Below are 10,365 nucleotides of genomic sequence, written 5' to 3' on the forward strand. Positions count from 1 at the left end.
ATATATTTTCAACTTTTACTCATTCTGGAATTTACTGATTTCACTAAGAGAAGATGGTTTAAATTCTCCTCTCACTGCATCGAAACACAACCACAACTATTACTTCCACTACATAGGTGGCCAGAACACCCAGAAACTGTGCAGAGAGAACAAAACATGCAACACAAAGAGACACACAATGCAAACTGGGCCAGATATCAACTCTAGGAAAATGACAATGTACTATGAATTTTGTAAAGCATATTGAATTATAAAAATCATAATTAAAATGATACTTAAACATTTATGCTCAAAGAGTGGAAATTTTCTGAATATATCAATAAGGAGCAGGTTAAATGAAGATATTTTAATGGTGCTCAAGGCCTAGATTATTTATTTCTGTAAGTCTTTTGTTTTGAAAAATAGAGACATTTATTAAAGAAGATACAAGAAACATTGTACACAGGACAATGACACCTCAGTCCCCTTCAAAATGGGTACCTTGGGACCTCGCACAGTTTTCCCATTTGCCATCAGCTGCTCCATTGTATTTTCCTGAATCTCATCAATGGTCTAAAATTTCTTCTCTTTCAAAGGTGATTTTAGTTTTGGGAAAAGCCAGAAGTCACAGGGCACCAAATCTGGGCTTTAGCGGGGCTGAGTTATTTCTGTAAGTCTTAAATTAAGAAACCAATATACTTAATTATTAACTTCTTATACATCATGTATTTAATAATTTCCTAGTAATTATTCCATTGTTTTAACATTCTGGAATTACTAGTGAAAGGACCTCCTATATTTCACATTTTATTTCCCCTTAACATACATAGTGAATGTTTATACATAGAATCATCACACTTGAGCAAAAGTACAAAAAAGATAAAAAGGATCTCTCATGTAGTTCGATGACATAATGTGTACTTTTGTGTTTTTTTTCTTACCACTCAAACTGCATTCTCTCTCTCTTACTCTTCCAAAGGAAGAGAAGAACACTCACCAGTGGCTATTGGCAGTTGCCAAAGCAGCACCAAAAGTCGGCTGCACGCTCAGGAGAGAACGCTGGGCCTCCTCCCGTGGTTCTGGGCGCTCTACACATTCAGAGAAACTTCTCTAGTAACGAACTAAGAAATGATCCTTGGAAGTATACTCTTTACTTTTGTGTTATTAATACTCATCATATTTACATTTCCATGTGCGTAAGTACAGTCCAAGAAAGAAATTTTACAAGTCTTATGATTCCAATTTTATTAACAAAGAATCTGGAATTGAAGGAAATTAAATAACTTATCCAGGTAATTTTGCTTCTTAATGATAAATTCAGGATTTTTATTAAGTATTCCTTCTATTGCCCAAATTCAAAATTTCAGTTGAAAGATATCTAAAGCTTTTTCAATTTATTTTATTTTTGCAATGTAATTAATTTTTGAATTGGCAGTACATATCATAGAACACATTTCACAATACTAAAGACTGTCTACAGTCTGAAATCTCTCTCCATCCCAATTTGACAATCCAACTTCCCAATTCCCATTCTGGGAGCAAATCCATCTTCTGTAGAGACTGCTTCTTGTATAATTTATGTAATTCTTATCTTTGTTGAAACTGATATATATCATGTGTAAGAGCTGTTTTTAGCTCCCTTTATGTGTTTTGCTTGTTTGGACCATTTTTCTATTGGGTGTTTGGGTGTTATAGCATTGATTTTAGTTCCTTCCTCTTTATAAGTAAGGAAATTACTCTTTTACCTGTGATTTCAGTTTGAAATTATTTTTTCACAGTTTGTCAAATATATTTTGATTTGTTTTTCTTCTAGATATTTAATGTAATTTATATGCCAGTATTTATGCCATCATCCATTTCTACATTATAACAAATAATCTGTACCTTCTTTTAACACTCTTTTAAGTACAGCAATTCTTTTTAAATTTTACATATATTTCTGAAATTCTTTTTTGCATAAGTTGGTTTATTCAATGCTTTTCCTTACTCAAAGAGCATTGAAATGTATTAGCATCATTCATCATACTAATTTAAATATAACCTTTTTCATTCACTTTTTTGTGCATTTTTGTTGTTGATGCTGTTGCAGGTGTTCCACATGAACAAATTTTTAGTATTATGACCTCTCAACTGACTTCATTTTTTCCCATTTGTCTGTATGACCTTGGACCCCAAAACAGTGTGTTTCTTTAATGATCCTATACGATGTCTCGATATGTATGCAGAAGGTTTGGTCTATCATGTTATTCTCTTTTAACTTAGATTTTTTCTGGGTATTCTTGCTTGCCATTTTCCCCTCCAAATTAATTTTGGAATAGTTCTGTAGTTTATTAAACTAAAAAAGTAATTGAAAAATTTTTTGAAATTTAGCTACATTTAGAGATTTAATTTGGGAGAATTTACAACTTTATGGTAGCAAGATTTTTTAATCCAAAAACATGGAAAGCCTTAATATTTTCTTTACGTATTTGGGTTTTGCTGTTGTTTATTATTTTGTGGTTGATAAGATTTTATGTAGTTTTCACACAGCTTTTGCCTATTTTTTTGTTAAAGATATCATAGAGCATTACACTGTTTTTGTAATTATAAATGAAGTCTTTTTTAGCATATTTCCTAAACAGATATTATTTTAAAATAAGATGGCCATTGATTTATATATCTGCTCTCTACCTAACAATCTTCCTCTATTTTTTTTGTAATTAAAAGGAATAGTTGAGTCACTTTGTTTTTTCAAGTACAAAATAACATCATTGGTAAATAATGATGTTTATTTTCTCCTCTCATTTTATATTTTATTATGTTTCTTCGGTTTATTTTTTTGCATTTTAATGTTTATTTTTTTATTAAGAAGAAACATATTAAGTTCTATAGGAGCTAATATGTTACTTCTTAATAAACTGTATACTGCTATCAGGGAATTTTTAAATAATAGAATCAATCATGGGAATTATTATTATTTGTTCCTTTAAAGCAAATTCTTAAGCATGTTGCTGGTAGTTAGGCATATGGATATATCTTGTTAATTAATTGTATATCTCTTCTTATTTTTAATGCTTTACCTTTAGAACATATTAAATTTTATCAAATGAGTTTTCAGTGATAGTGGAGTGGATAGTGTAATATTTATCTTTTATATATTTATAAAACAATTTATTAAGATATTTGTAATATTGAACCTCTTATCTGGAATAAATATTATTCAGTTATAGTGACTATTACTTTTTATAAGATAATACATTTTTTTCTAATGTTACATTTCAGATTTTAATATTTATAAGTGATATTGGTCTAAGGTTTTGTTGTTGTTTTTAAATCTTTGTAAAATTTTGGCAAAGTTCACTTAGTTCAATTTCATTGGCCAAATCCAGTCCAATTGCCAAGACTGATATTTCCAGAAAAGCGTCCACAAGATGCACTATAATTACATGGCAATAAGGAACTTTTACTTGAGAAGAAGGATTCATAGTTGGAAACAATAATACAATCATGTACGACTCTCCTTAGAGTGTTTCCTCCCTGCCTTTCCCCTCCTTCTTGTCTTTCTTTGCGTTCTCCTTCTTCCCTCCCTGCCTACTTTCTTGGTGTTATGTGTTCTGTGGGTTCGGATAATTGTCTAAGTGACATGTGTCCATCGTTACAGTATCATACAGGGTAGTTTCACTGCCCCACAAATTCTCTGTACTCTACTAATTTATCCCTAACTCCTAGCAACCCGGGATCCTTTAACTCCCTTCATAGTTTTTTTTTCCCTTTCCAGAATGTCATACAGTTGGAATCATACAGGATGTAGCTTTTTCAGACTGGCTTTCTTTACTTTGTGATATGTCTTTAGGTTTTCTTTTTTCAGGCTTGGTAGCTCATCACTTTTGGACAATTAATAATGTTCTATTGTCTGAATGAATCGCAATCTATTCATTCAGTACTTAACTGAAGGGCATCTTGTTTACTTCCAAGTTTTAGCAATCATAAATAAAATAGTTATAAGTATCCATGTGCAAGTTTTAGTATAGATCTAAGTTTTGAACTCCTTTAGGAAAACCCCAAGGGTCACAATTACTGGATTGTGTGGGAAGAGGATGTTGAGTTTTGCTCAGAAACTGACTGTTTTCCAAAGTGGTTGTATCAGTTTGCATTCTGTCCAGCAATGAATGAGAGTTCTTGTTGCTCTACATTCTTGCCAGTATTTCGTGTTGTTATTGTTTTAGATTTTGGCCATTTTGATAAGTATGCTGCAGTATCTCTTTGTTTTAATTTGCACTCCAATGATGACCTAAGACATAGAGCACTTTTTCTTATGCTTACTTGCCATGTGTATGTTTTACTTGGGACGTGCCTGTTAAGTTCTTTGGCTTATTTTCTAGTCAGGTTGTTTGTTTTCTACTTGGTGAGTTTTAAGAGCTCTTAATAAATATCTATTTTAAATATTATACACATTTTAAAAACATTTATTAAATGTGTCTACTTTAAGGATTATAAAATACAAAGATACTTAAAAATGATTTCTACTAATAATAAACAAAGTTTAATGTTGAGAAATACAAGTTAACCAATTATTATAATACAGGGTAATGAACATAAAGTTATGTATTGGGAACACACTTGATGGACACCTAACTAAAGCTATACCCATACAGAAGGAAGTATAATCACTCTCTCATGATTTTATACCCTAAATTAGAAGACATTAGAGTTGCACTGATTAGATAAGTGAAGGTCAGCACATTCAAGGGAATAATGATATTATAATGTTATCCATGAAAGTTAGCTAAGAATCTCTATTAAAGAAAATTCAAGTAGCTAAATATGGCTAATAAAAAATGTAACACACATGTAGAAAGAGGTGAATCCAGATTATAAAGAATCTTATTTGTTTTGGAAGATATTTGGAATTTTATTTTGAGATGATACATTTTTTTGCTTGGTTTTTAGGTATAGGCATGCCATAATGAGATTTGGACTTTTGAGAAGTTTAACAGCAGCACAATAATCAAGTGGGTGTGAATATTCAGTAAAAACTGATTAAAACTGAACCTGAAGGGACCCCAGTGGCCATGGACACATACATTTTGGGGAGCCTGTTGTATTCCCAGAGCCATATTTCCCATAGCCACCATGCCCATGGTTATAGGAACGGATGCAAAATGGGTGAGCAGCAGTGGGTAGGCTGCTCAGGTGAATCAAATCCACCCCTGTTAAGAGACTTCTGCCTAGCATTGACTACTGTCTTGAGGACAGGCTGTCCAGCTTGGGGTTTTAGTGATGAGCACCTCACAATGTGAACTGGACAACTAAGATATCTAGCTATTTACCTGAGAATTGAATTACGTAGAACTAAAAAGAGTCATGAAGTGATTTAGAAACATGGCAGACTAAATTAGCACAGACTACCCCAACTCCAACATATAAATAGAGATATTTTGGATAACTTTTGCCTTTTATAAATAAGTAACCTTAAGATTTAACATAACATAATTATATAACTTTTGATTCTGTTTTTCCTAAGGGAAAAACTACTTAAAAACATTCTGTAGGAAAACATTTACACAGAACCTTTTCTTTAATTACAATGAAATAAAGAGAATTTCTCTATAAAAGTCACATTCCATGTAATGCCAAAGAATGATCCATCAAGGATAACCAGGAAGAGAGAAGCTATTATGACCTATAAGAGGGGAAAGTAGTCAGAAAAATAGAAATCTCTTAACTAGCAGACAGTCTCTGTTTCCTAAACAACAATAACAAACACAAACAAATAAGGACAACAACAAGAAAAACATATGTCACTCTAGTAGTAAGGTGTCCAAAATGGTAGAGGAGAAACCATGATATAAAACCATAATCAGCTGCAAGTTAGCCCCTCAAAATGAGAAAAGATACAATATATGCTTATGGATGTCAGCAACAAAATGATACCTAAAAGGACAGAATAAAAAATAGATTAGGATCTTCAGATTCGGAAAGAGAAACAGCGCTTTAATATCAGGACAAAAGTAAACAGACTAGATTCCTACTCAAAGTTTTTACTTTAAGATATCTGTAATGATTTGGATAATGTTTACCTATTAACTAAATTGCCAAAATTGACTAATGACTTTTTCTTTTTTTGTTGTTGATTTAAGTCAACTTTTTAAAATAAATCTAGCTATATTTTTTATTATTAGAATTGTCTAAATTTAGGCAGATCTTACTGAGAGGGTTTTTATACCACCACTCCTTGTAGATGGACCAAATACAATGACATATTAAGAAGAATTCCAACCTTATAAATTTAGTTTCAAACATTTGTGTTCAAATCCTAGAACCATTATTTCACAGATGAAGTGCAACTGTAAAATGTGCCATCTGTTCAGTCTGCATTACATGTTTAAATTCACTATGTAAGATATTTGCGAATATATGAAATATGCCATAAACCTGTGCACGTTTGAGAGAACAAGGGAGAGCAATTGCAGAAACAATGGTGCAATAAGAAAACTTATGTAAGAATTATCATGAAGTGTGGATATAAACCAGGCTATTATTTTTGAGGACACTGAAAAAACCAGCATGTGAACATAGTTAAGACTTTCTACATCCCAAGAGGTGCACTTAAATTTGCTCTTGGCATTTAAAAATATTCATACTATCCTCAGGATAGAAAGTTGTCAATGTGCAAGTTAGAGTCAGACAGTTCATATTTTCATGATCCAATCAACTTACAGCACATTTACTTGTACTTAAAAGCCTAGTAATGTATTTTGAAATAATTTTTCAATATTTTATTTTATTAACTTGTATCTAAGAGAAAAATATACTGTATAAATTAGAATGACATTGATTTTTTTTCTAATATTTTACTCCTAACAAGATTATAATAAAGTAATATATTTGACTGGAAATAATAAACTGTTCTCATTAATTCTATAAATATTTATTGAACATTTAACATGTGCCAAACATCATGAGACATTGAATATATAACACAGTTGTACAGCTAGAGTCCTTGCTGTCCTAGAATTCACATTACACCTTATAGTATTGTTGGCAGAAAGAAAAAATCTTAACAAAGATTTCATATGCCAGGTGGTTGGTATGTTATGTGACATAACATAAACAAAGTAAGAGGACAGTGAGTGATGAGGTAGGAAGTGTCATTTTGAAGGCCCCTTCTGATAAGGTGATACTTTGGCAGAAACCTAAATAAAAAGTGAGAAATTAGGCAAAATAGGTATGTAAGGGAAAGGAGATCTGAGCTTAGAGAACATTCTACAAATATTTATGAGCTCCAACTAAGTATAACACCCCACTGATTGAACTTATGGAGAAAAGTGTTGGTGATCTAGTTTTAGAGACAAAATGTGCCATGAAAAGATATTTGTTATCAAAAATGACTCTGTGAGAAAATTTTTACAGACTTTGAAAGCTGTAACATCTCTACAGAATAGAGAACTCTTTCCACATTATATTTCTCAGGGAAATTTTTAAACCTTTGAGAGACCTTTCTCCAAAGGAAAGACAGTGTCCTGTTCACTCCTGAAGCTCTCGACAAACAACTGTGATGTAATTTGTATTCTAAGGAGCTTTGTTGAATGAATAAATAGATACATAAATGCATGATGAGAAAAATGTAACCATACCTTCAAAGATGCACCATGTTTGGTGGCAAGAAAGGAGTCATGAATTCCAAGTAAGGGGACAGTGTCAAAGTGATGAAAGATATGTAGTATGTTCAATTGACGTTAACTGAATGAGAAGCAGAGAAATAAATTAAGAAAAATCTTACTCTGCTATTTAATGATAGCCATGACCTCATCTTTAAGCATCATTAGTAAATGTAAGAATATAATGAAGGTCAAAATAAATGTGTAGCTGGTATTTCATCTAATATTTATATGGACATAAAAATGCAGCAACACTAAGGTGAGATTACTGTTCATTAAATAATATAATATATTTTTTTATTTTTGAAAGAAAGGTATAATACAACCTATGTGCTTATTGTTTGGTTCTATTTAATACACTCCCTGAAAATCCATTTTAATTTAAAATAAAAATTAGTCACAAAAATAAAGAATCAGACAAGTCACATTCCTTGGATTCTCTTGGACTATTTTCTAACTAATCTTGACAAAACTCATGTGATTTTTAAAATGAATTTATTTAAATTTATAAAAAGCCAGAAGTAGTACTTATCATTTATAATTTTAAATATGAAATTTACCTTTCATTGAATTTGTGTTTTTGTTATTTCTTAGCTTATGTATGAGACATAAAATTTATGACCTTAATTATAAAAATATTATAAACAATTTCAATAAAATATAGTAAATGCAGGCAATAGTATTTTGGTAGTTATTTCATTAATTCAATTTTATTTCAAGTAAAAATGTTTAAAAGATGTAAATGTTCTTTATAAAAGTCACTATAATTTTGTGAAATCAGATGTTCTTAACATACTGGCAAAAATAAAGTTTAATATGCATATATGTGTTTAGAGTCTGAAAATTGTACTTACTGTTATTCAAAATGTATTCAATAAACCCCTTGTAGTTACAATATTTTAAATTGTTTCCTAAACACTAGACAAGAATAATATTGAAATAAAACATTTACTATTCGGAATGTTCTTTTCCCCAGAGATGGGAAAACTTCATGTCCAAATGTTCAATAATACTTCAGTGGATGCGGTTGGAAGAACACAGTGGGTGAGTTCACATTTGTGAGATGCTCTGGTCACTGTTGTACAGCTCAGTAGTTTAGTATCTAGCTGATTCCAGGTTTGCCTTGCAAACAAGTGCACAACCGGGAAATGCGGCATATCTGGCACTTGGAAGTCCCAAGGAAAATTCTTCCTCATATTTTAACTGACAGTGGAAGATAAAGACTGTTATCGGAATGTCATGTAAGATTGGAAGAATCTATTATTCCAAACACAGAGAAGACAAGCTAGTCCTGATGTTAAAGACGCTTTATTTCTGCAGGAGTCTCTGTTCTTGCTCTTCATGTTATCAGTTATTTCACATTGTGTATACAGATTCTGGCATCCATCACCTCCAAAATGCACATCATGAAGACTACACTATTTTTAGCTAGGACAATCTTCAGAGCTTAAGAACTCTGAATGAATGAATGTAAATTCATGCAATTTTTGAAGTGTTTTGTAATGTAAAATATTTATTAATAAAGTTATTTTGACAAACATCTTTTAAAGTCAGAAATGATATTTCTGGCTTTAAACAAGATTTCTGAGAATATGGTAGTTAAATGATATATATTATCATTTAACTTTCTGTAACCTGTTTAACGACATACAGAAGAGAGTACTCACAAGCCTATCCCAAAATTAAAAGAAGTGATAACGACAAAAAAACTAAGTGATATAGTGGATTCACTACTTTGGAATGAGGCAGTTTATTTATTTGTGTTGTGCTTAATATAACACATAAAAATACAATACTGTAACATACAAACTATTTTTCATTGGAAAAAAATAACCTACTTCAAAAACTTACAGTAATAAAATGACAGTACATAAGCCAAAACATCAATTCACTATAAGACAATCTATGAGTTAGGAAGCTTTTCTTTGAAAAGCAAAGACAAAAACAAAATAAAACTATTCAGTATGTAAAACTTATACATTGAAATAAAATCCAAATGTTGACAAAAATTATTCACTAAATGTGGACAAATAACATCCATTAATTTAATTTACTCTATACATATATTATCACTTGAATGTTTAAAAATGTGATTGGATTTTGATAATTTAAAATTAAAAATCTACAAAATTTTTCACGTTGTTTTAATTAGAATTTTAAAATATACCCAAGGAATTCATATTTTATATTAATAAATTATAAAATGGCACACCACTAAACATAATAGCAAGATTCTGAATATAATATAATGTGTATTATTTTCTTTGGGTTTATTGAATTAGGCCATTATATTTCCTCTATTGATAATAAAAAAAGAATGATTCAGAAATAAGATATAAATGATTATGATCATAGAAAAGATATGTCAAAATGTAATCGGTGCTGAGAAGGTAATAACAGAGGATATAAAAATGCATCAAATCTTAGTTTTGCTGCTTTATTTAGAAATTGAAATTCTGGAAGTTTTTGTTGTACACGAATCTGTCTCTCACAGTTTTGAAAGCATTTGACATTTTCTGTGAGTTGAAGTGCATCAACATTTTAAAAATATTGCTCCCCAAAGAAATTACATATATGACTCTTCAATATATAATAGTAATAGATTTGGAGATGACCTAAACATATTGCTACACAAACTTGTTATTTTCAATATGTAGAAATAAGTTCTGTATTGAAGAAAGTCGAGAGAATTACTGTTTAAAATACACTTTCATAATATCTAAGGATTCTTTCTTTTAATAAAGAA

The 10,365-nt window shown here is 30.7% G+C and overlaps 1 non-coding gene across 1 annotated transcript; it reads right to left on the minus strand.

The window, feature by feature from the left end:
• Positions 1–918: 918 nt before the first annotated feature.
• Positions 919–1,130, minus strand: LOC112309445 (small nucleolar RNA U3). The gene has a single exon (XR_002975244.1). It is a non-coding gene; the product is annotated as a small nucleolar RNA U3 (small nucleolar RNA).
• Positions 1,131–10,365: the final 9,235 nt, after the last annotated feature.

The sequence above is a fragment of the Desmodus rotundus genome, chromosome 3, assembly GCF_022682495.2.
Source record: "Desmodus rotundus isolate HL8 chromosome 3, HLdesRot8A.1, whole genome shotgun sequence".
Classification (NCBI taxonomy): Eukaryota; Metazoa; Chordata; class Mammalia; order Chiroptera; family Phyllostomidae; genus Desmodus; species Desmodus rotundus.